Source organism: Aptenodytes patagonicus, chromosome 3 (assembly GCF_965638725.1).
Source record: "Aptenodytes patagonicus chromosome 3, bAptPat1.pri.cur, whole genome shotgun sequence".
In the NCBI taxonomy this organism is placed as follows: Eukaryota; Metazoa; Chordata; class Aves; order Sphenisciformes; family Spheniscidae; genus Aptenodytes; species Aptenodytes patagonicus.
The window spans coordinates 32,498,316-32,523,219 of NC_134951.1; positions in this window are offsets into that span (position 1 = coordinate 32,498,316).

The window sequence follows — 24,904 nt, forward strand, 5'->3', positions numbered from 1 at the left end:
AGTGTCTCCGATTTGAGAGAACGTGCCTTCTCCTTTCTGTGTTCTGCTACTAAAAGGCAAGCAAAGCTTGTTTAGTGGAAAAAATGATTAAAATAAATTGTAGTACTATTTAAAAGAATAGATGGATAGTTATTTCCAGTCATGATGGTTTCAGTTCAATAACACCGTTAAACAATGACTTGCCTTAAAGAAGTGTAGTCCAACAGAACTATGACTCTATTTAAAGCCAGACACAGATTTAAAGCCATGTTTAATTATATATTTAAAGTCAAATACTAAATATGTCCTTTTATAGACAAGATAAATTCAAGTATTAAATTTCAAAAGACAATGAGTACTTTTTGTCCATTTTTATTTCCTTGTCCTCATAACAGTATGGAAATATTCTCTGGTTTAGGAAGGAAAAATTGTTATGAAAATGAAATAAGAACAGTGAAATGTAGAGGCTGAGTTTAAGAAGAAAAACCTTCTTTCTTCTATGTTCTTCAGGTAACATATCACCCTAAGTTACTTGGGCTTTCTTTACACAACCTTGACAACATCAGTAATAAGGATTAGGACCCATTTTGCAAGTCAGCTCCCAATTATAACCTCAGAGTAACTGGAGATAATTTCAGAAGAAAGGGAGAAAACAACATAAATCTCCTAACGTTTTTATTTATTTAATGATAATTTTTCTATATTCACTGCCCAGTCCATAAACAAAAAATTCATTTTGCAAGTAATACAGTATAATGAGACCTTTCCTATAAACTTCCCAGAACTAACTATTCACCAAAACTAACTCCAGTGGCAGGGGTTTCAGTTAATTGGGCCACGCTAATAGAATGCATATGTACATTTGCAGAAACTCAGCTGGTGGGCAATAGCTTGTTAAACCACCAGCACTCAATTACTTGTATCCATGTTGGAGCCCTAGATATAAACCCATTCATTTCTGAATCTGAGTCATAGGATTCTAGTGTCTGCTTGCTTCTCCTGTCACTTCATCCCGACAATTTTAAACCATAACCCTCGGTGACTAGAGTTACAAAGAATTTGTTTAAAGCATGAGACTGGATGGAAAGAGAATATAAGGAATATAGAGCAACAAGAAGATACTCCAGTTTTTAAAATGAGGTGCTAGACGAAGCATCTGCAAGCTCTGATTAACAGAGAACTGCCAGCTGCTATTGCTGAAATTAAAAGCAAGGTCTAGATGCTTCAGTCAGAAAGGCCCAGTGAAGGGTAGACTTCCAGCTGCAGCAAGCTGGGGTATGTCCAGTGTAAGGAATTCTACTAAAACCGTATGCCTGGGGCACTGAGCAGAATATTGGCCAGATTGGAAGATTAAGAATAATGCCCACGAAAAAACCTAAAATCGAAGCTTATCATTAAATGAGCTTAAGCTACTGAACAGTGTTTGATAATATGTTTTTGTTTCTTTTCAAAGTAAGAGTTCAGATTAGTTATTTACTGTAAGTCAGTAATAAATAAATGTTAGTGATCTAGACACACAGATTTTTGAGGAATCCAGGGATACTAGAAGAAAGGGAGAAAGGTCACAGGCTTTTGGTATTGGATACAGGACAAAATAGACTTCAAGTGGAAGTCTACGTATTGCAACATGAGTAATACAGTGTATATTTTTTAAGTTAATCTAATTAAGCTTTGATATGATGGGGATATTCCCTTACTGTTGATTTATAAATCAAAGAGTTGCTTACCAAAATGATGTAATCTAGTCAAGACAAAAACTAATTCTATATACTCAAATGTTTGGGACAATAAAATATAATTAATTATCAATCAACATACAGTAATGAATGTTTGTCAGTTATGTGGGTTTTAGAAATGATTTGTTTGTTTACACATCATACTACAGTATGCTTTGCACGCACCTAAGCTACAGATATTAGGATATCAGGATATTAGGAATGTCCGCAGAGTACGCTAGTACCCTACTGTGTGCTTATGATGTTGTAGTGTGTCTCTCTGCTTGTCAGCTCCTCTCAGTGCTCTTAATAGCTAAGAGAGACCTCTAAAAGGGGGAAGGAGGGCAGAAAAAGATTGTGCATTTTGAAAACACATCTTGAAATTCTTCAGTTTAGTGGGAAGTAGCTTTGCATTATTAATTAAGGGTTTCTACACATTTAGTTGTACTTAATTTACTTAAACATTTACATCATGTATAGCATGGACATGATAATCAGTGATTTTATAGTTCAATGAAAGAAGAATCTCTAAAGAGCAAAACATCATTTACACTTTCATAGAAGAAGTCTGAAGCCTGGATGCATGAAATTACATCTGCCATAAGGAGTCAGAACACACAGCCAGAAGACTCTGAAGATTTCACTTATGACCAATCACTTTAATACAGTACCTGTGGACTTCTGTAAACCAGTATGGTTCCAAAATTAAGATTACATAAGACTCCTACAAAGAGGAAAGCAATTTTGAAGCAAAAGTCTTTAAGTGATACAGCACATAAAGTTGTAGAATTTGTAGGAATGAAGTATGATTTCAGATATTCCAGGAGGACAAGTTTCTCAGGCTTCATAGAAAGAGGCCGTAGTTCTTTGTTTTTTTCTTGCAAATTTCTACCTTTAAAAAATAATGACAGTCCCAGATTTGAGCTAAATTCTCTGTCACTGAAGAAAAAAATCAGCTGTAGGTACCATCATCACTGACTTAGTGAGGCTTAGTGCTCAGTGAGGATCATGGTCAGAGCAAGCTTCTGCTGCTGAAGTCAGAATATCAGCAATACCTGGGACAAAGTTTTTCCCTTAGGTATGACCATTCAGTCTACAGGCACTGTTTCAAAACCAGATGTCAGGGTCCTTACACAGACAGGCTTCCATAGTCCCTGGGATTTGGAAAGTGGCTGTTGTGGTTTAACCCGGCAGGCAGCTAAACACCACACAGCTGTTCACTCACTCCCCCCCCCTTCAACTCCAGTGGGATGGGAGAGAGAATTGGGTAAAAAAAAAGTAAAATTAGTGGGTTGAGATAAAGACAGTTTAATAGGACAGAAAAAGAAGGGATAATAATAATAATAATAGTAATAATAATAATAATAGAATACACAAAATAAGTGATGCACAATGCAATTGCTCGCCAACCGATGCCCAGCCAGTTCCTGAGAAGTGATCACCGACCCTTGGTCAACTCCCCCCAGTTTATATACTGAGCATGACGTCACATGGTATGGAATATCCCTTGGGCCAGTTTGGGTCAGTTGTCCTGGCTGTGCCCCCTCCCAGCTTCTTGCTGGCAGGGTATAGGAGGCTGAAAAGTCCTTGACTAGGGTAAGCACTGCTCAGCAACAACTAAAACATTGGTGTGTTATCAACATTATTCTCATCCTAAATCCAAAACACAGCACTACACCAGCTGCTAGGAAGAAAATTAACTCTATTCCAGCTGAAATAAGGACAGGCATACACCTAGAAGGCAGACATACAGACTTGAAGGAAAAGAGACATTTGCTGAGGGGAAAGTCCCAAAGTCTGTATGCGTCATAATAACTTTATGCAGCAAAAACAGCTTTTCAAATACTTTATTTATATTAAAGATGTAGGTTTTTCAGTCTGTACATTCTCTCTACAGGCTGTCTCCTCACACAATCCAGCAATTCATCATATAATAGTCTGATGAACATACATCATCTCAATGAGAATGAGAAAATATGAAGAATACTAATTCCAAAATTGGTAGAACAACAGGCTGTGATAAAGATGTAGTTATCAGAAATCAGTATTAAAAGTGGCCAGTCCTGCTCCAAAAGTCACATTTCATTGCCTCAAAAATGTCAAAGATTTATCAAAAGAAATATTTACCATAATGTTAAACACATGGGAAATAAATATAATTATACCTATTTCCTTTGTGTAATATAAAAGTCCCTTGAAAATTAATGTTCAGAAATATGCTACTGGTGAATATAAAGATCTATACAACATTAATCTGCTTGTATTTAATGTTTCCATGTCATACTAGGCACATTTTCTTTCTTTGTTACTACAGACATTATTCTTTGTTCTAATAAAATGTTCCTGGCTAATCTGCATTATCTCTTTTTTTAAAACAAAACCAAACCCCTTAGAGTTTTGGCAAATCTCCAAAAATTAACTTTTAATTTATGACCATTCTAACTGAAGAGCTACTCTGGTGACTGGTGAATGCATTTTCAGTGCATCATAGAAAATAACTGTTCTTTTCTTTAATTATGGAGTCTGAGAATTTTAACCTCAGTCTATATGGAATACTTTTTCATTATTAAAAAAGTAAAATGCTTATACTTAAATATATAGGAATTATGAACAACTGTTTAAACATTTATATAACAAATGCCTTAGTGTTCCAAAAATTCCAAAAGATAATGTACTGACAGCAAATAACTTAGTTAACAACAATAAGACAAGCTTGATATACAGTTAAAATAAAAACTTTAATGTACGACTACCTTTTTAAAACCTTCAGAAAAACAAATCATTTTATTAATCACTGTAAGAATATAAAAATGCTGTACTATTTCTAGCAGTGGTCAGAATTAGATGTCTAGGAATGATTATTAAAAAAAAAGAGTAGGCATATAGCAATGTATCTTCACAATATTCTTCTAATTCCCACTACTTTGCAGTCAGGAACTTACTGAAACAGATCATAGCATAACTGTGATGAACAGCCATTTCTATTCCTTAAAGAATAGAGTAACTGCCAGGTAAAAATTTGCCTGAAACTTCTGAGCTCTATTTTGGGGGAAAAAAAATAAAAATTGTTCTGAGCATATTTTCTTAAATTCAATTCTTTTATCTACCATGACAGAATTCAGTCTTTCAGTATTTTATTCCTGTAGAGATGACCTTCTGTATAAAGAATAAATCTTCCTAATCTATTCCAGGTGTTAAAGGTTGTGAACTCATACAGGAAAACCCAGAAGACCTAACCTTAAGTCTTGGGAGGTAAGGTAAGATGGAGTTGATCTGAAAGTTCTGTTAAATAATCAGAATCATAGAATCATAGAATCGTTTATGTTGGAAAAGACCTTTAAGATCATCAAGTCCAACTGTTAACCTAGCACTGCCAAGTCCACCACTAAACCATGACCCTAAGCATCACATCTACACATCTTTTAAATACCTCCAGGGATGGGGACTCAACCGCTTCCCTGGGCAGCCTCTTCCAATGCTTGACAACCCTTTTGGTGAAGAAATTTTTCCTTACATCCAATCTAAACCTCCCCTGGCGCAACTTGAGGCCATTTCCTCTCATCCTATCGCTTATTTGGGAGAAGAGACCGACACCCACCTCGCTACAACCTCCTTTCAGGTAGTTGTAGAGAGCGATGAGGTCTCCCCTCAGCCTCCTCTTCTCCAGGCTAAGTTCCCTCAGCCGCTTCTCATAGGACTTGTTCTCTAGACCCTTCACCAGCCTCGTTGCCCTTCTCTGGACATGCTCCAGCACCTCAACGTCCTTCTTGAAGTGAGGGGCCCAAAACTGAACACAGTATTCGAGGTGCGGCCTCACCAGGGCCGAGTACAGGGGCACGATCACTTCCCTCCTCCTGCTGGCCACACTAGTTCTGATACAGGCCAGGATGCCATTGGCCTTCTTGGCCGCCTGGGCACACTGCTGGCTCATGTTCAGCCGGCTGTCAACCAGCACCCCCCAGGTCCTTCTCTGCTGGTCAGCTTTCCAGCCACTCTTCCCCAAGCCTGTAGCGCTGCATGGGGTTGTTGTGGCCCAAGTGCAGGACCTGGCACTTGGCCTTGTTGAACCTCATACGATTGGTCTGGGCCCATCGGTCCAGCCTGTCCAGGTCCCTCTGCAGAGCCTTCCTACCCTCGAGCAGATCAACACTCCCGCCCAACCTGGTGTCGCTTGCAAACTTACTGAGGGTGCACTCAATCCCCCCATCCAGATCATTGATCAAGATAGTGAACAAGACCGGCCCCAAAACTGAGCCCTGGGGAACACCGCTCGTGACTGGCCTCCAACTGGATTGAACTCCATTCACCACAACGCTTTTGGCCCAGCCATCCAGCCAGTCTTTTACTGGTGAAGAGTATGCCTGTCCAAACCGTGAGCAGCCATTTTCTCCAGGACAATGCTGTGGGAAATGGTGTCAAAGGCCTTACTAAAGTCTAGGTAGACAACATCCACACAACATCCACAACATCCATAATAGCTAAAGAAAACTAAGTTCTGTCGGGGAGACCAGAGTAATCATCCTTGAGAGATAAATGGCAAAAGAAAAAAAAGTAGTGGGGGAGAAGGCACAAACTTCATAGAGATGCAGATTAGAAGAAATGTTTTCTTCAGAAAGAGAAGAAAAAGATACTATGGGATGTTTCATAATGGCTGGCCTGGAAAAACTTTGTGCTTGTTGAGCAACACAGAATTAGGGAATGTTCTTCCTCTGAAGCAGGAAACAATGTAGGTTGTAGCTGTGCAAAGTTTAGCCATTGGAAGGAACAGTGTCCAACTATGTTAGAGGTATCATAGAAACTGATTCTCTCGGCATCTGTAGTAACATATTACTCGTTAGAAGTAGTGAAGATATAATTCAGTCTTTAATGATCAGTACAAAGTATCTCCAGGAATTTTTGTAATTGAATTTCTTACAAAGGTAAGGGTTCATGACTCTTTATAAATATTCAAACTCATAGTAACATCAGAAGAACTCATAGGGATATCTGGAAAAAGAAAATTCCTGAATTAGCAAGTAAAAACAAAGAATGGCAGTGGTAACTTGAGGACAAGGAATAGATCAGTCTTACCCTTATGAACAGTGATATTTAAGGAAATTTTTCCAAGGAGTTTTGAAGACATGAAGAAAAGGTTTACGCTGTAGTTTATGTGATAACGCAAAAGCTAACAAAAATAATAGAAGTCAGTATGCTGTAAACCATCTATTCTCCCCAGCTTGTTCATATGTATAAATAAAATGTGCGTATATATATTCACAAAAGTTAATCCAATATTACATTAATTAATTAACTTTGCATGTATATGCATATATGCATCTAAAAGTGCATTTCATATTTTGGATTGGTGTAAGTTATGTAAGCCCTGGATATTTAGTGGCCACTCAAATAACACTTAATTTCTAAAAAAAAAGAGTCTGCTGACAAGTTAAATCTTCACAGCTACTGTAGGAAAACCACAGTAACAGATTTCAGAAACCGAGGGTGTTTTGTTGTGGGCGCTAAAAAACTTTTGTGACAGAATTAATTGAAAATGGTCCTTTTAGGTTTGTCTGGGTAATTGGAAGCATTTTTACCCTGTTTGTCAGGCTAGTTTTTAGCACAGGTGGCCAAGCTAGGAGAATATAAGGGCTCAGGACTGGTGTCGTTTCCTGGCTTTCTTAGCTTTCTTCTCCAGAATTAAGATGAACTGTGCTACATTACTGACAGTGAGGGAAAAATTAGAATCTTGGCTATACAGTACTGTAATTCTCCTCTGAAATGGGCAACAGTCCCTTAGGCAGCTTTTAACACCCTTTCAAGCTTTGTTTGGTTTTCAGTTATAGAAGAAAGACACTAATTTGCTTAGCTTATACAGAAGCCTGGCCCTAATATTTCTTATAGAACAATTGATTTGTGGCAGTATTGTACATGAGTGGGTCTTTTTTTTCTTTTTTTTTCAGACAGTTGTTGCTTGACAATTATTTTGGCTGGCAAATCACAAATGCCCTATGAGTAAAAATCCTTTGTATACTGCATTAGTTTATATGGACACAAGTAGCAAAAGATTAAAAGTTAGCCTTGGTCATCTAACTGCTAAGGAATCTAGTGCCTCAGTCAATTAATATTGCCTCTGCTAAACTCCATATTGCTTTCCTAGATCACAGAGCTTTCTGAACTACCTTGGGAATGGTTAAAAGACTCTTGAAGTGAATGGGTAACCTTTTCTATTACAAAAGCAAACCTAGTTAAACCTCTTGCTACAACTTACAAACGATCTTAAAACCTTTATTTACAAAATCAATCATTACACAGTAAGAATTTGGTCTAACAAAGACTTATTTGGGTACATTTTATGTATGAAACCTCTGAGAATCACATATAAAATGTGTATTCATCTGTCTTAATACCGACAATAACAGCAGTGGAGTTAATATAGAAATCGTTAAAACAGAAATTGTTTTCTTCTAGCTTGTTTTTCATCATCTGGATTTAGTTTTAATAGGTAAAGGAAAGAAAATACACTTGAGTAAGAGTAAACAGTAGAAAGCTACTCAATACTCACAGTTCTTGTCTTAATTATGAACACAAAACCAAGAACTATGTTACAGATAAATTAAAGATTTTTCAGTCAAAACCCACGCTGTTATTTGCTTAGATACCACAGTGGTGAACTGCATTTACTTTAGGGAATAACAAAATAGCTTTATTTTTTACCTATAAATACAGTTATCTGTTACCTTTCTCGTGAAGATTACTTTCTCTTTCATGTGAATGTTTTTTTTGTGGTAGATGACTGGCATCTTTAGAACATTATAGGAATCTTATTCTTTAGAATGAAAAGTTTCTTTAAACTTTGCTAATATCTATACTGATTTTAAAGAAAAGAAAACCGAACAAAACTGACATTAATGGATGAATTTTTGAAAACAATAAAGCTTTTGCATTTAGAAAAGTCTAGTTTTTGCTGTCTCTACTTAAAGGCATGATACAGAAGTGTTCAATACATGTATTTAAATGTAGCATATCAAGGAAATAAGGGGAAAACTGTTGAAATTGTCTCCGTGGTACATCTCTTGTGCATAGAAAAAGTTCTTTAGGAAATCTGGGCACAAATCAAAGCCAGAACTTAACTAGGCTATGAATATTATTTTTGTGAAAGCACAGATTTATATACTAATCTATTACTTGAATGTGTAGGCAAGAAACAAATCTGAAAGTTTTATTTATTAATGATACACAAGAATAATAGTTAAAACTTCAAAAAATTTAGTGTGTACAAAAAGGAACATAGAGTATCTCTGTTTTATTCTTAATGACACAAAATATTCTTTATTTTGTAATGGCCAGTGAAAAGTAAAGGATCGAAATTATATTCAGGTTGCTACTAGTCTTTTCCTCAATAGTGTGAGTGTACTAAAGGAATTTAGTATTCACTATCCAGTCAGAAAAGTAACATAATGTTGCTTTTGAGAATGTAGAGTTTCTGATAGGGCATGTAACAGGCAGTCAATACAATAATGAAAAATCTATAAATATTAAGATAATGTATTATTTGAAATTATGTCCAGTTTCTACTAGAATCAGCGTAATAACTTATTAAGTAGGTATATAATGGAATTCATTTGTCTATTCATTGTAGATATAGTACCTGATTTATAAATAAATAAAGTAAATAATCACATTTTTTAAACAATTAATTCACTTTTGAACAATGCTAAAAGCCATTTAATACTTGGCTTCTGTTAAGAGGCATGAAATATACTTAAACAGATTAAAAAAAAAAAAAGAAGCAATTCAGTTTATTTGAATTATAGCTAACCTGAAAAAAAATATAGTTCTCTTGTGTTTCCTCAGGAACAGGTTAGTCATTTATGCCATATAATAACATTTCTTCACGCAAATCTTTTTAATAAGCCTAAAAGATTTTGTTATTTTATACATTTGTTATAATAGCCTATAAAAATAAAACTAAGTTAACAAACTCTTCGCTTTTGCAAACACATCCATTTTTTAAAAACAAATTAAACTTGGAATTTCAGCTGGAAGTTGTGCTTTTTTTTTTTTTCATGTTGTTTAAGTCACTTTTTAATTCTTACATACTGAAAATTCTCAAGGAATATGTTCCTGTGGTGGTATGTATGGGATCGTGTCCTGGTTTCGGCAGGGATAGAGTTAATTTCCTTCCTAGTAGCTGGTACAGTGCTGTGTTTTGGAGTTAGGATGAGAACAGTTGATAACACACCCATGTTTTAGTTGTTGCTAAGTAATGCTTACACTAGCCAAGGACTTTTTAGTTTCCCATGCTTTACTGACTGAGAAGGCTGGAGGTGCACAAGAAGCTGGGAGGGGGGCACAGCCAAACTGGCCAAAGGGACATTCCATACCATGTGACGTCATGCTCAGTACATAAACTGGGGAAAGCTGGCCGGGGGGGGTCCGCTGCTCGGGGACTGGCTGGGCATTGGTCGGCGGGTGGTGAGCAATTGCACTGTGCATCACTTGCTTTGTGTATTATTATTATTATTATTACATTATTATTATCATTTTATTTCAATTATTAAACTGTTTTTATCTCAACCCACGAGTTTTTCTCATTTGTGCTCTTCCAATTCTCTCCCCCATCCCACCGGGGGCAGGGAGGAGTGAGCGAGCGGCTGCGTGGTGCTCAGTTGCCGACTGAGATTAAACCTCGACAGATCGAAAAGAAGGTTTGTTGTCCAACATCTGTTTTCAAAAAAGTTCTTTGGTCCCTAGGGAAGATGCTTAACTTCTTTCTTTTTGTGGAGGTAAAGTGGCATTTCAGCTAGTGGGAGAAATAATCATAGGGAAAGTACATCTAACGTACTTTGAACATGAGAAACTCTAACAAAGAGCAAGAAACATATATCTCACAAACTAGGAAGGCCTCCTTACAACAAACTACTCAGTATTTATAGAAAGTTCAGATAAAGGGTGGCAGGACCTATCTGGCAAGTAGTGGGAAACTAGGGCTTAAAGACGATGAAGAGGAGCTGACTATGTCTAAAAATATAGAAGTAAGAGTTCTTCAGAAGGAAGAAAAGATGTCTGAAGCAGACTCAGATGACATAAACTGCAGGAGGAGCACAACTCCCCTAATTCCTCTTATAAAACCTGGCTGAGAATGTTAAGTTGGTTATTGCAGGGCCCAGCTCCTCTTCTTTATTAATACAGCATGTTATTTCTCATTTCCTCAAAGGCAATATATAATATATCTCACAATTTCAGAACTGAATCTAAAATATTTAGTTGTGTCTTTAAAACTACCATATAATTTCTTTGGACAGAAAGAAAAAATGTCTGTGCTACTTGTGGTGTTTTCTACTGCAATAGTTAACAATTACTCCCACACATTAAATTTTAAAAAGTAGATATTTTATAACCTATATTTGTTTTCCATAAGTTTATATGTACTTCTCTGCATCATATCAAATGTCAAAGTACATAAGCTTAATAGTATGTTTACTGACAAGTATATGTCTCTTCTATAACAAATTCTAACAACTAGGAAACTTAAACTAATAATAACTTATTTTTCAGATATTTGTTTTTCTAGTTATTGTTATTTGGAATACATTATATGGTTCTTTTAAAGAATTAGGATGCAGTATAAAAATAAAATTAATTTTTATAAAATATCTCATTTAAAATGATTAATGCTACTGTAGTTCAACTATCTCTAAGGGCTCAGATAAATAATACATGCGTTGCATTAGCAGGTTTATTATAACTTCTATAGACAAGCAAGGTTATGAAAACAATGAAGTAGACAGACCAAACTGTTCAATTTTTAACATTTAAGAAACTGGAACAAGTTTAAAAACTCTTTTGGTGCCTAAATCTAGTTAGTATAATGATGGATAAATCTTAGTATTTCATCTGCTTTAAAGAAATTAAGTCCAAGGTAATATTTTGACTGCAAATTTACCTTCTGATCAAAATGTTCAAGCACATTTTATATCAACACATATTTTTTCACCATCAGCTGTAATATTTTTGATGCAAGCAACTGCAACTATAGAATTTATGTATCTAACTGTTTTGATTCACTGTTCATATATTTGTATAAATAAAACTAAATATAGATACCTTTTAAGAAAACATAAGCAATTAGTATTAAAGATCTGAAATGCCGTTAAGTTAAATTCTGGAATTCAAACATTGCATAAGATAATAGTGGAATGTGACATTGTCCAAGCTGTCCTTTGCTTCAGAATAGCTATGACTAATTTTATAACGTTGTATAATAACATTGTATAAAAGAAAAGTCTTCAGAATGTTGAGCATATCTGAGGTTTGCTTCTCATCAACAAGAACAGAGGAGACCAAGGGCTGAATTCAGGTGCCCACATGTAGGCATTAGTGCCCCTTGAGAAAACCTGGGATATCAGAGACATCTATACTGTATTCATGGATAGGTCACAGACCTATTAACCCTTCTGGATTGGCAGCTAGAGGCCAATCAGGCAACCCTAGGACATCTCAAAGGACACCAGAATTCCACATGTTGGCAACTGAAAAATTACATAACTCTCTTGGCTATAGGAGCAGTCTGGTAAAGAGAAGAGGGAAAAAACAGATTGTGATACATAGTTAGTCAAGTATATTCAGTGATGACTTTGTCATATTCTATGTATCTAGAAAGTGAGAAGATTAAACTTTGTACAGAAACATCTTATTTTGAGGCCATGTAAAGATTTGGTAATATTGCACTTGTACTTCTGGAAGGACAAGAACCTCCATTCATGTCTAGACTGCCTTAGATGGATGTGTTAAAGCAGACTGGGATTGTTTCTTCTTCCATACAGTTGACAGTCCATTAGGCAATTGAATAAACTAGAGTCCCTGGAAGGATGCAACAGCTGGCACAGAACTATGAAATAGTGTTGAGCTTCTGGACACAATCTCAAAAAGCAGGATGCCTTTTCATGCTTTCTCTAGGACTGGATCCGTCAGCACTGGTCCTGAAGCAGAAGGGTATATAACATGGATAATGCAGACCAAAGTGATGAATGAGGAGTAAATTGAATGCTGCAGGCATATTAGCTAAAGGCACACATTCAGCACCATCTAGCCTAACTAATTTGCATATATGAAGACTAGCAAAGAAGAGGATGTCTTTTTGTCTTTTATCTTTCCTTGTATTAGCTTTCTAGGGGAGAAGATGATATTATAAAGTATGATAGATAAGTTTCCTGCTCTTCCTTTACTCCTTGCTAGAGAGAATTTTACCAGTTTAGCATAATTTTATAATACTTCACTCCACTTTAGAAGTGAGTAGAAAATTACAATTCAAAAATATTGTCTGTATTCACTACAACTGTTTAAAGGTTTTAAGAGAAAAATAATTTGTTAAATAAAACACTTGAAAATTAGGAAATAATTTAATTGACTTATACAAAGAAATGTTTTCAACAAAACTTTAGCAGTAACGGTACAATCTCTGGAAGCAAGGTCAGGCTTCGCAGGAAGATTACAGAGCTGTGGTTTGTATATGCAGGCAGAAGACATGAAAGGCCAAAGCTCAGTTAGAGTTGAAACTGGCCACTGTTGTGTCAGACAACAAGAAATGCTTTTTTAAGTATGTTAATAGCAAGAGGGGGTCTAAAGAAAACAGTAGACTGATACTTGTTGAAGGTGATCATCTGACTAAGGGTGATGAAGAAAAAGCAGAGGCATTCAATGCTTTTTTTGCCTCAGTCAGACCTTGGGCTACCCATGCAGGAGCAGTGGGGGAACAGTGACTTTCCATTTGTGGACACTGAAATTGTAAGGGACCAGTTGTATCAGTTGAATGTTCACAAGTCCATGGGGCCTGATGGGATTCATCCCAGAGTACTGAAGGAGCTAGCGGATGTTACAGCAGGACCCCTTTCAGTCATCTGCCAAAGGTCTTGGGAGTCTGGGGAGGTCCCTGCTGACTGGAAGCTAGCCAATGTTATTCCAATTTACAAGAAGGATGTGAGAGAAGACCCAGGGAACTACAGACCTGTTAGTTCTAACTTCAGTTCCTGGAAAAATTATGGAGAAGATTATACTGGGTACTATTGAAGGGCATTTAAAGAACAATACAATCATCAGGCACAGTCAACATGGGTTCACAAAAGGAAAGTCCTGTTTAATTAATTTGATACCCTTCTATGATAAGGTCATCTGCCTAGTGGATGAAGAGAAGGTGGTGGATGTAGTTTTTCTGGATTTTAGTAAGGTTTTTGATACTGTATCTCACAGCATCCTTCTGGACAAGTTGTCCAGCTGTGGGATGAGCAGGTTCATGATGCTCTGGGTGAAAAACTGGCTGAACAGCAGGGCTCAAATTGTTATAATGAATGGGGCTACATCTGGCTGATGACTGGTCACCAGTGGTGTTCCTCAGGGTTCAATTCTAGGGCCAGCTCTGTCCAATATATTTATCAACGATCTGGATGCAGGAGTTGAATGCACCATTAGCAAGTTTGCTGATGATATCAAACTTGGAGGTACTGGTGACTCTCTTGAGGGACAAGAGGCCTTGCAAAGGGATCTAGATAGATTGGAGCATTAGGCAATGATTAGTGGGATGAAATTTAACAAGACCAAATGCTAGATTCTGTACCTGGGATGGAGTAATGTGGGATACAAGTATAAATTGAGAGAAGAGTGGCTGGAGAGCAGCCCTGCAGAAAGGGATCTGGGGGTGCTGGTCGACAGCAGGCTCAGTATCAGTCAGCAGAGTGCCCTGGCAAACCGCATCCTGGGGTGCATCAAACACAGCATAACCAGCCAGTCAAAAGAGGTGATTATCCTGCTGTATTCAGCGTTGGTGCGGCCTCCCCTGGAGTACTGTGTGCAGTTCTGGGCCCCACAATTTAAGAAGGATGTGAAGGTCCTTGAATGCATCCAGAGGAGGGCAACAAAGCTGGTGAAAGAGCTGGAAGGAATGTCCTGTGAGGAGTGGCTAAGGACTCTGGGTTTGTCTAGTGTGGAGAAAAGGAGGCTGAGGGGCGAGCTCATTGCTCTTTACAGCTTCCTGAGGAAGGGAAGTGGAGAGGGAGGTGCTGATCTCTTCTCCCTGGTATCCAGTGACAGGACGTATGGGAACAGTTCAAAGCTGCATCAGGGTTGGTTGAGACTGGACAGTAGGAAGCATTTCTTTAATGAGTGGGTGTTCAAACACTGGAGCAACAATACCTCTTCCTAGAGAGGTGGTTGATACCCCAAGCCTGTCAGTGTTTAAGAGGCATTTGGACAATGTCCTTAATAATACGCTTTAACTTTTGGTCAGCCCTGAAGTGGTCAGACTATTGGACTAGATGATCGTTGTAGGTCCCTTCCAGCTGAACTATTCTATTCTATTCTATTCTAAAAAAAAAAGAATGGCAATTTTCTAGCTCAGCAAAAACTGAACAGAGTTCTGTGAGAATAAGGAAAGGCACCACTCTAGCCCAAGATCCTGTTTTTCCTAAAAAATTTCAAAAGCCTGCTGCAAAGTATAGAATTATTGAACAAGGCCTAAAAGGCTAACAGAATGAAAATTGCTAATTGTTCATGAAAATCATTGCCAACTATTTGATCTCTATATATTTCTGCATACTTACTTAAGTAAAACACAATGCTTTTATCTAAGAAAGAAACCCTCAAACACTACTTCTTGATGCTTTGGTTGAAAAGCCAGAATTATTGGCTTACCACAAACAACATTCAGTTAGCATTACAGAGCTACTAGCAGCACTAACTTCCAGAAAGTAAAATTCTCCAAAACATGATTTACTCTCTACTGCTTAGCTCTAGAAATATAACTTAAGTTATCTCTATGTTTTTATTTCTACACACTTTCTTCATTCTGTAGCTCACAAAAAGAACATTAACAAGCATTGTACATTTTTCTTGAGTTTCTCTTTCATTGTTTACTTTTAGTATACAATGCAGTGAAAACACTTCCTTGTGATAAATTCTTAAAACAGAAAGTCTATTATTTTTTTGTTTAGCTGATGAATTTTAATATACAAATTAATATATAATATTACTGCTATATTGCTAGGAATATATTTTAAATATTTTTAATTAGGACAGTCTTGGAAATATGTTGACATACTGGTATTCAGTTATTACCATTACAGTTCAAATAAATGGGAAAGCAGATGCTCATTCCCTTAAGGGGGAGGGGGGGGGGGGGGGGAACCAAACAAACACTTATATGCTGTGTTGGAAATATGTATGCCCATTTTTCCTGTAGTTCAAATCTTGGAACTAATGGTGAAGTCTTCACTCCCCCTATATTTACTAGGGATCTTATAGGCTTCCACAGGTTTTGATGAGGAAAATGAGGGTGTGAACGCTTCAGATTCAAACAATCCTTTTCTGTGGTTAAAAGGAAAACATCTGTAGATGGATGTTTCGGGGCATGAGTTTAATTGTTGGCAAGAATATTGTTATATCTCTCAGCTATAAAGTTGTGAAGAAAGCATAGATACTTGCAAGTAATGTTGCGAATAGGAAGATTTGTCTACCCTGATAGTTCACCTGCACAAGCGTGTGATCTGATTAAACATAGGAATATATATATAATTATATACTGAAAATATGAGACAAACACATTAAGGACTGCATCTCACTTTCTTTTTTGGGTATACTTGTGTGTTTTAACTTAAAAGTGGTATGTATATATATGTGTCGATGTATATATACTTATAAACTGAAAGTTTTAATAGCCTCATCTTTTTAGCTACATTCTGAACTTGTACAAATTATAAGCTGGGAAAGTTCACATCTGCATGTTGAAGAAAAAGTATTCGAAGAATCTATTCATGTGGGGGTTTTATTTGGTTTTGCTGTTGGTTTTTTCAAGTGAGATTTGATTAAAAGTTATCAAAATATTCAAATTTTCATATGTGGAAATAAAAGGTTTGTTTTGGAACTATGAAGTATTTTCTGTCATATTAATATAGTACACATCAAGCAAGTAAATAATAGTGTCCTTCAGGTCATGCAACATATTTAATGCTTTAGCAGAAGTTAACAGTGAGATTTTTTACAAGGCAATTACTAAGATATAAAACTATTCAACTCAGTGCTTCCAGTAATATTTAATCATATATATAGCCAACCTGTGGCATATCTAACATTACTGAGTTATCTTACTTTTTAAATGATTTTTTTGATAAAAAGGGTATACAAAACACACACAGTGGTTAAGGGAGGAAAAGACTGTTCATGCTTACTTTAAACAATGTAATAAAGGATGTATACATTTTATATTAGAAAAATACCAGTTGCTTAAAATTACACATTAGTTTAGACAGGCTAAAAATTAATGTTTTCCATTGTCATTTCCCCACTTCATATAGAATCATAGAATCATTAAGGTTGGAAAAGACGTCTAAGATCATTGAGTCCAACCGTCAACCCAACACCACCATGCCCACTAAACCATGTCCCTAAGCACCTCACCTACACGTCTTTTAAATACCTCCAGGGATGGGGACTCAACCACTTCCCTGGGCAGCCTGGTCCAATGTTTCACCACTCTTTCAGTCAAGACATTTTCCCTTACATCCAATCTAAACCTCCCCTGCCGCAACTGGAGGCCATTTCCTCTCATCCTATCGCTTGTTACTTGGGAGAAGAGACCGACACCCACCTCGCTACAACCTCCTTTCAGGTAGTTGTAGAGAGCGATGAGGTCTCCCCTCAGCCTCCTTTTCTCCAGGCTAAACAACCCCAGTTCCCTCAGCCGCTCCTCAGAAGACTTGTTCTCCAGACCCCTCACCAGCCTCGTTGCTCTTCTCTGGACATGCTCCAGCACCTCAATGTTCTTCTTGGAGTGAGGGGCCCAAAACTGAACACAGTATTTGAGGTGCGGCCTCACCAGGGCCGAGTACAGGGGCACGATCACTTCCCTCCTCCTGCTGGCCACACTAGTTCTGATACAGGCCAGGATGCCATTGGCCTTCTTGGCTGCCTGGGCACACTGCCGGCTCATGTTCAGCCGGCTGTCGACCAACACCCCCCAGGTCCTTTTCCGACAGGCAGCTTTCCAGCCACTCTTCCCCAAGCCTGTAGCGCTGCATGGGGTTGTTGTGGCCCAAGTGCAGGACCCGGAACTTGGCCTTGTTGAACCTCATACAGTTGGCCTGGGCCCATCGATCCAGCCTGTGCAGGTCCCTCTGCAGAGCCTTCCTACCCTCGAGCAGATCAACACTCCCGCCCAACTTGGTGTCGTCTGCAAACTTACTGAGGGTACACTCAATCCCCTCATCCAGATCAACGATCATGGATAAAGATATTGAACAAGACTGCCTCTCATGAATCCGTGCTGGCTGGGCCTGATCCCCTGGTTGTCCCGCTCGTGCCTTGTGAGCGCCCTCCAGATGAACCGCTCCATAATCTTCCCCGGCACCGAGGTCAGGCTGACAGGCCTGTAGTTCCCCGGATCCTCCTTCCGGCCCTTCTTGTAGATGGGCGTCACATTGGCAAGCCTCCAGTCATCCGGGACCTCCCCCATTAACCAGGATATGCTCCTTTCCAGACTGTAATATATATTTAGTTATTAAGAATCCCAGCAATGTTCTCAAAACAGGAGGAAATTATTAACAACATTGAAGCATAATAAGACTTTTACTTCTTTATGGGGAGATGAATAGATTTCAGAATTTTTTCTTCCACATTATTTTTCCACACACCTTAAACAATTTTAAATCTAGCTAGGAATTACACTGAAGACCCACAAAGAGGTCTCATCTTCCAGAAGAAAAAGGTTTGAGCAAGATCTTTATCTCATTTATGAGTACAGATAACCTCAACTAGGCCATAGACCTCATTAGAAATTTTATGCTTGTGAATGGAATATTAGGAACTGAAATATGGAAGAAATTTCACTATTTGAAGATATGGAAATATTATAACTTTTTATGTTGAAATGAACACTAGTTTCTATATTATGCTATCTTTTCTGATAATACTATTTTATATTTTACATTAGCATAGGATAATTCCAATTTATAGGAGAGATGGAAAGTTTATGCCTTTAGTAGATGCGAAGAAAATAAATATAAACAAGTATAATTTCAGAGTACACTTCACTTATGTCAAAAGTTCTTTACTTCAAATGAGGCCTTAATCAGATATTTATTAGGTTGCCATGCTTTCAGTGTATGTTCCATGATTTTTAGCAGTTTTATTGGATTAAATATTTTATGAATAATACATTTGCAGTAAAAATGAGTACAATCATGCACTTACGTAATTACTTTCAATAACCTGAAATAAATTCTGTAATCATGATTAATACTGATTAGGCAAAGTTATTGGTATGGTTTGATTATATGGAAAAGTTGAAACAAATTGATTTGATTTTGCAAAATGCAGTCCTCCATAATGCACAGCTTTTATTATTATTATTATTATTATTATTATTATTATTATTATTATTATTATTATTATTTTCTGGTCTATATCTTTTATTTTTAGAATAGGAGTTAAATTCTGTTAAAAAAAAAAAACAAACGGGAAAAAAAAGTCAACACAAAAACCCTACCCCCCGCCAAACATGTCACTATATCTATATCTGTTCATCTACAAATATTGAATTATCCAACTTCTTTGTGGTCATCCTAACATAATACATTACTAATTAAATGATGCATTGATCTTTGGTTATTTAACACAAATACTGAAAGCTTATGAACATTATATTCATAACAGATAACACAAACGTACATGGATATTAAAGGTGGTTGGGAATTTCACATGCAATATTCTCCATGTTGGTTAAGAAATATAAGGAATTAGAATTTTTCTGAAACATTAAAAGCTTTGGATGCTTTTCTTCAAAGTGCTTTAGATAAATGCAAATGCTACTGGCAATATGCAGCAGATCTGTTTACCAACGCAGAAGTAGTAGAAAATGTCATTTTATGTGTTAAACTTTTCTAACAGGTCCCTAGATTATTTGTAATGAGTGACTGTTTATTTCTCTGTCACTTCTAATAAGCTGAAGGCATTGGATTTATTTTGTCTGTTGTCTACTTTCATCTTGTTTTATCTACTTTTAAGTCCTTGAATCATATTATTTCAGTTATAAAAATGAACAGTTTCCAAGTTTCGTCATTATTTGTAGAAAGAAAATAATGATGATGACCTTTGCAAAAGCTCTTTGAAATCTCAGGTCTCAAAATAACAATGGATGTGTCGTATTAGTAATACAACATACACTTGTGTCTATTGTATTGCTTATAGCAAAATAATCTGGTTTATCTAGAAATCTGTTGGAAACACAACTGCATGAACAATTCCCATTTTATATCTTCAGCGTTAGTAAAATTCTTTTGCAGATGATCAGAAACTATGATGATTTCCATTCTCTCATCTTGTATGGTAGCACTGTTTTCTGGAAAGCATGACAATGTTAATGAAGATTACAAGAGGAGAAATCCCTGTATTTTCTGTTTATTTCGGAGTTTTTCATGGTAGAGTATCAAAATATACATAATACAGAACACTTTCTTCAAGCACTGCCTCAGACAGTGAAGCTATTTCTTCATTTTTTTTATACAGACACCTACACTACAAAACCACATTATCCCTTATATTATGGTCTGAATACACATATATGTCACATTGAATAGTCATATGTGTAATGTCAACAACCTCATTCGATAACTGTGAATTTAATATCCCACAAACAACAGTGACTTTAGTAGTGACAATATACTATTAATTAGCACAACATGCCTATATTTCTAGACTTCAGGGAATTTATATTTAAATTTAGGAAGATGAGAGGTTACTGAATACTTTAACAGCTAAGGCTGATTTCAAAGCAAGTGATCAAATCTATTTTGAAATAATTATTTTTTACAGTGAAATCACAAACTGTTGCATGTAAGATCAGAATCATTCTTATCTGTTTGGAAGTTAGATCTTTGTGAAAATGAAAGCCATTGTAGTCAAAAAACATATCAATTGGTCACTATATAAATCAAAATCTGTGGAAACATTAATAAAGGAAAAGTTGGCATCAGTTTTCTTCTGCACTATGCCAGTTACCAAGAAACATGCCTGAAAGTCTAAGTACTCGTGTTATGAAGATACTAATTATTTTATATTAAGAAAGCAGGGGTTTGAAAAAATGGAAAAAAAAAAAAAATCTGTGGATGACTACAGACAATGGTACTCCAATATGCAACAGAAAAAAAGAAAAAAAATCGTATGAAACTATCTTTCACCCTAAATGAGAAGTCATTAGAGGTCTTTTCCGTTTCTATTTTTATGTGTATGGAATGCTTTTTAATTAACAGACATTATGAATACAATATATTTAACAGATGTAGTTTCTAGAGAATCAATTTGTCTCATATTAAAAGTAAATTCTACCATCTGAGATAGAAATAGAATTGTTCTGTTTCATACAGCAATTTATCTTGAGAACAGCTGCACCTCTATAGTCCTTGAGAGAAGAACATCCTGAATGTAATAGGAGCAACCATTGAACTTCCTTTTCAAATCAACCTGATACCAGGCAGGTTAAAACAGAATGGGGCAGCCACTCCTTGCATGAGTAAGCATGAAATGTCTCTGTTCTTATTCCAGTCTATGGACATAGCACCAGCAATAATTAATGTCTTCCAAGCTATTAGTTCAATTCTTAAGCAACAGCAGTCACACAGTTAATATTTTGCCTTTTTATGTTGTCTGAGGTCTCACAGTGATACAGTCTGATGGAGGAAGGTCACAATTCACAGGAAAAATATTGCTTGGTATTTACATCACAATAGTGCCTTGCAGCTTCCAGTTATTAACCAAGGTCCCATCATACCAGACAAAATGAAAAAAAAAAAAAAAACAAAAACAGATAGGCTTTTCCACAAAGAGCTCATGACCAAGTGATTATTTGAACAAGTCACATAAAGATGAACAAAGGCCTAACTTGACCGCTACTATTTTGAGCTTTATGACTACTCATTTAAAAGGAAGGTAAAAAACAATTTGGAAGATGCTTTTCAGGTCTATGTCAACCAATGGTGATAAGGAAGGGGATATCATAGTGTCTTATTGCACTTGTTATACCACTATAGCTGGTGTTAATAATGAAGACATGGGAAGATACCTCTCCATCCTTCCTAATTCTGCATTGAATGACACCTATGAGGTACTTTCAGACGCTTTATGAGGAACTACCTGTATTGCCAACCTCAAAATATCAAAAATAATAAATTTGAGTTTCACTGCACAAGCTCTGATACAAAGAAATCACGCTGTTATGGTCTTTAATCTGAGGGGTTTTTTTTTCCATCTTTCAGTTTATAATGCATGCAAGATTAATGATGTTCCTATGCTTCTTCAACCCACCTCTTCCTGGCTTTAAAAAAAAAAAAAAAAGGAAGCACACATTTCATTTAACTATGTTCCTTTCTGCTTTCCCACCTCCCAACAAAACTCTTTGAAGTAGTAATGTGATTTGTGGAAGAATAACTTTACAACAAAACATAACACATTGGTCAATCTATAACTTAGTGCACTAATTATACCTAGAATTTGTACATGTTTCTACTTATATAAATTATCAAAAACTCTAATTTGCAAAAATATTTTTTCTGATATTCACAATGACATCAATATCCATGCTGATCACTATAATAAATCACTGTAATCAGTCACAAAACTACTGTAATTCAAAGTAGCTCATATCTATAGACATTAGTATTTACCCAAATTACCTTTCTTTTCCACCTCCGCTACCTTTGAGTTTTTTTCTCTGACTGAAACCCAGAAACATTTTCTCAGTTCTCTTCATCACCTGACACAGTCTTTTTCCATTGAGCCAGATTACACTGCAAAGAGGAAATCTGAGCAGGCTGCAGAGAAGAATTTTTTGCAGTGGGTTCTGAGGTCAGATCTCCCCTGCTGAAATATGCTTCACAAATTCCAGAAAAGGAGAAATTTCTCACACTTTTACAAATGTGGCATGTATTGGTCCTTAGTATTTTAGGGTATGAAGTCAAGGTGGAAGAGCTAAGCAAGAGGGTAAGAACATCAAGAAGGCTGCAACTGTGCAAGAGCTTCAATGAAGCAGAAGTTGAAAGACAACTAACATCTACAGATATTGAGTGCTAAAATCCATGATAGACATTCTGATTCTATTTAATCAACCCAGCTTTGACAAGTGGGTTGTGTAATTAATTGTCACCTGAGTTACTAATTAATTGATTTTTTGTTTACGTTTAAAATGTAATGATATATTAAGGTACTGTTGTAATAGCTTATGTATAACAACAAATATGTTCACCCTTAAAGAAAAGCTATCTAAAACAATGGTCAGTTATTCAATAACTCCAATCTTAGCATCTCCATCTGCTTTACAAATGTTAGCTAATTAAACCTCATTTACACCCAGGTGAAATCTTTCTTCTTGACAATGTATCTAATGTACAAATACATATTCTGTACATAAACTCCCCGATTCACATATAACTCTTGTAAATGAAGTTTTTCACTTGCATTTTCTGTACAATATTTTAAAGAAGAAATGCACAAGACCAACTGGAAGAAAGAGGTAATTTGATATTTATTAAAACATTGAGATCACTCTCAAATATATAGCGATTAGAGTATTTGTGGCCTCTTTATTTCTCTGTGTGACAACATGCTCTCTCATCAGTGACTTTGGAAGCTTTTTAGCTTTTTCCCAGCATTTTTATGCAATACATCAGATGTCCTAACATTACTGGGTTTTTCACTTAAGTAACTAGTCAATACCAATCAAAAGTCATAAGTAGACCTGTACCATAATACTATATTAAATAAATGAGATAAAGCATAAAACATCTCTAATATAATCTGATAATGCTGTTTATTAACATACATACAGATATTTGTTTGTTTCTATTTTAAAAAGAAAACTTTTTTCTTTTAAAAAAAAAAAGTCCTACACAATGTTTTACCAGATTTGTCTATGGCTGAAGCACACTGCTTTTAATTAAGAGTGTGTACCATACATTTAAGAACAGAAGTTACCTCTTGACCTTACTGAGAATTATAATTCCTGCATGGATTTAGTACTACATTTTACTGGGGAAAGAATATTAACTAGTCTTATTTGTAAACTTGTTCTGTTAATGGCTTCTGGTTAGTCTAGTGACTTCAGCTGATTTTCATTAGTTAGTTTGCAAAATAAGAGGGCTAATAAGTCCTCTACATAATTTTCTATGTATTCAGTAAAATTATCCTATCCAAGAAGAAATTAAGAAGATGAAAAAGTGACTTGGTACTGATAAATGAGTATTTGGGAAAATAGATTCCTTATTTAAATACTATTTTAAAATATTTTAATGAAAAGGATTAGAAAAAGGTGAAGAACAGTTACTATTAGCCAACCAGAAACATCCTGAGCACTTGAGCAAAAGTTCACTGAGTGGTTGTGAAATAAAATGTCAGATAAAACTGTGATAGTAGCTTCAAAGTATTGTATACAGGCAAAATAATCATAACCCTATGTACAGAGTGATGGGCTATAAATTATCTGTTCCCACTTGGGAAAAAAAGATCGTGGAATCATCTCGAACAGTTCTTTGAAAATAACAGCCTTTTTTTCACTGCGGTCCAGGTGGTCAACTGACAATGGAAATTCACAAAATGGATTCAATTTTTTAAATTAAATTTTACCTTTGAATGACTATTTTTGGTACAGATATGAAAATATTGAATGTGGATACTATAATATAAATAAACACAGAAAGTACAACATCATTGAGGGAGATAGATTGGTGGAGCCGCACCCTACCGTCCCTGAGGCAGAGGCAGCAGATGGAGGCTCCACGAGAAGCAGAGGATCCCCTGCCTTCTTGCCACCAGGTAGAAAGAGGGGACCTAAGCGACAGGGGGGGATGAAAACGGGTCCCTGCTCAGCGTGCCAGGTGAACCCCCGCCCGGCCTCCCTCACCTTCCCGGTTGCCTTTACACAACAGATATGGGGCCCTGGAACTTGAGGGCGAGGCAAATGAGGATGTAGACGAAGGTCCGTCCAGGGGGTTGCCTAGGGTGAGGCAGTCAGCCCCATGCATTATGACTGCCGCTGCTAAGAAAAAAAGGAGGGTAATTGTCATAGGCGATTCCCTTCTGAGGGGAACAGAGGGCCCAATATGCCGACCGGACCCGTCCCACAGGGAAGTCTGCTGCCTCCCTGGGGCCCGGGTCAGAGACATCACTAGGAAGCTCCCTGGTTTGGTACGGCCTTC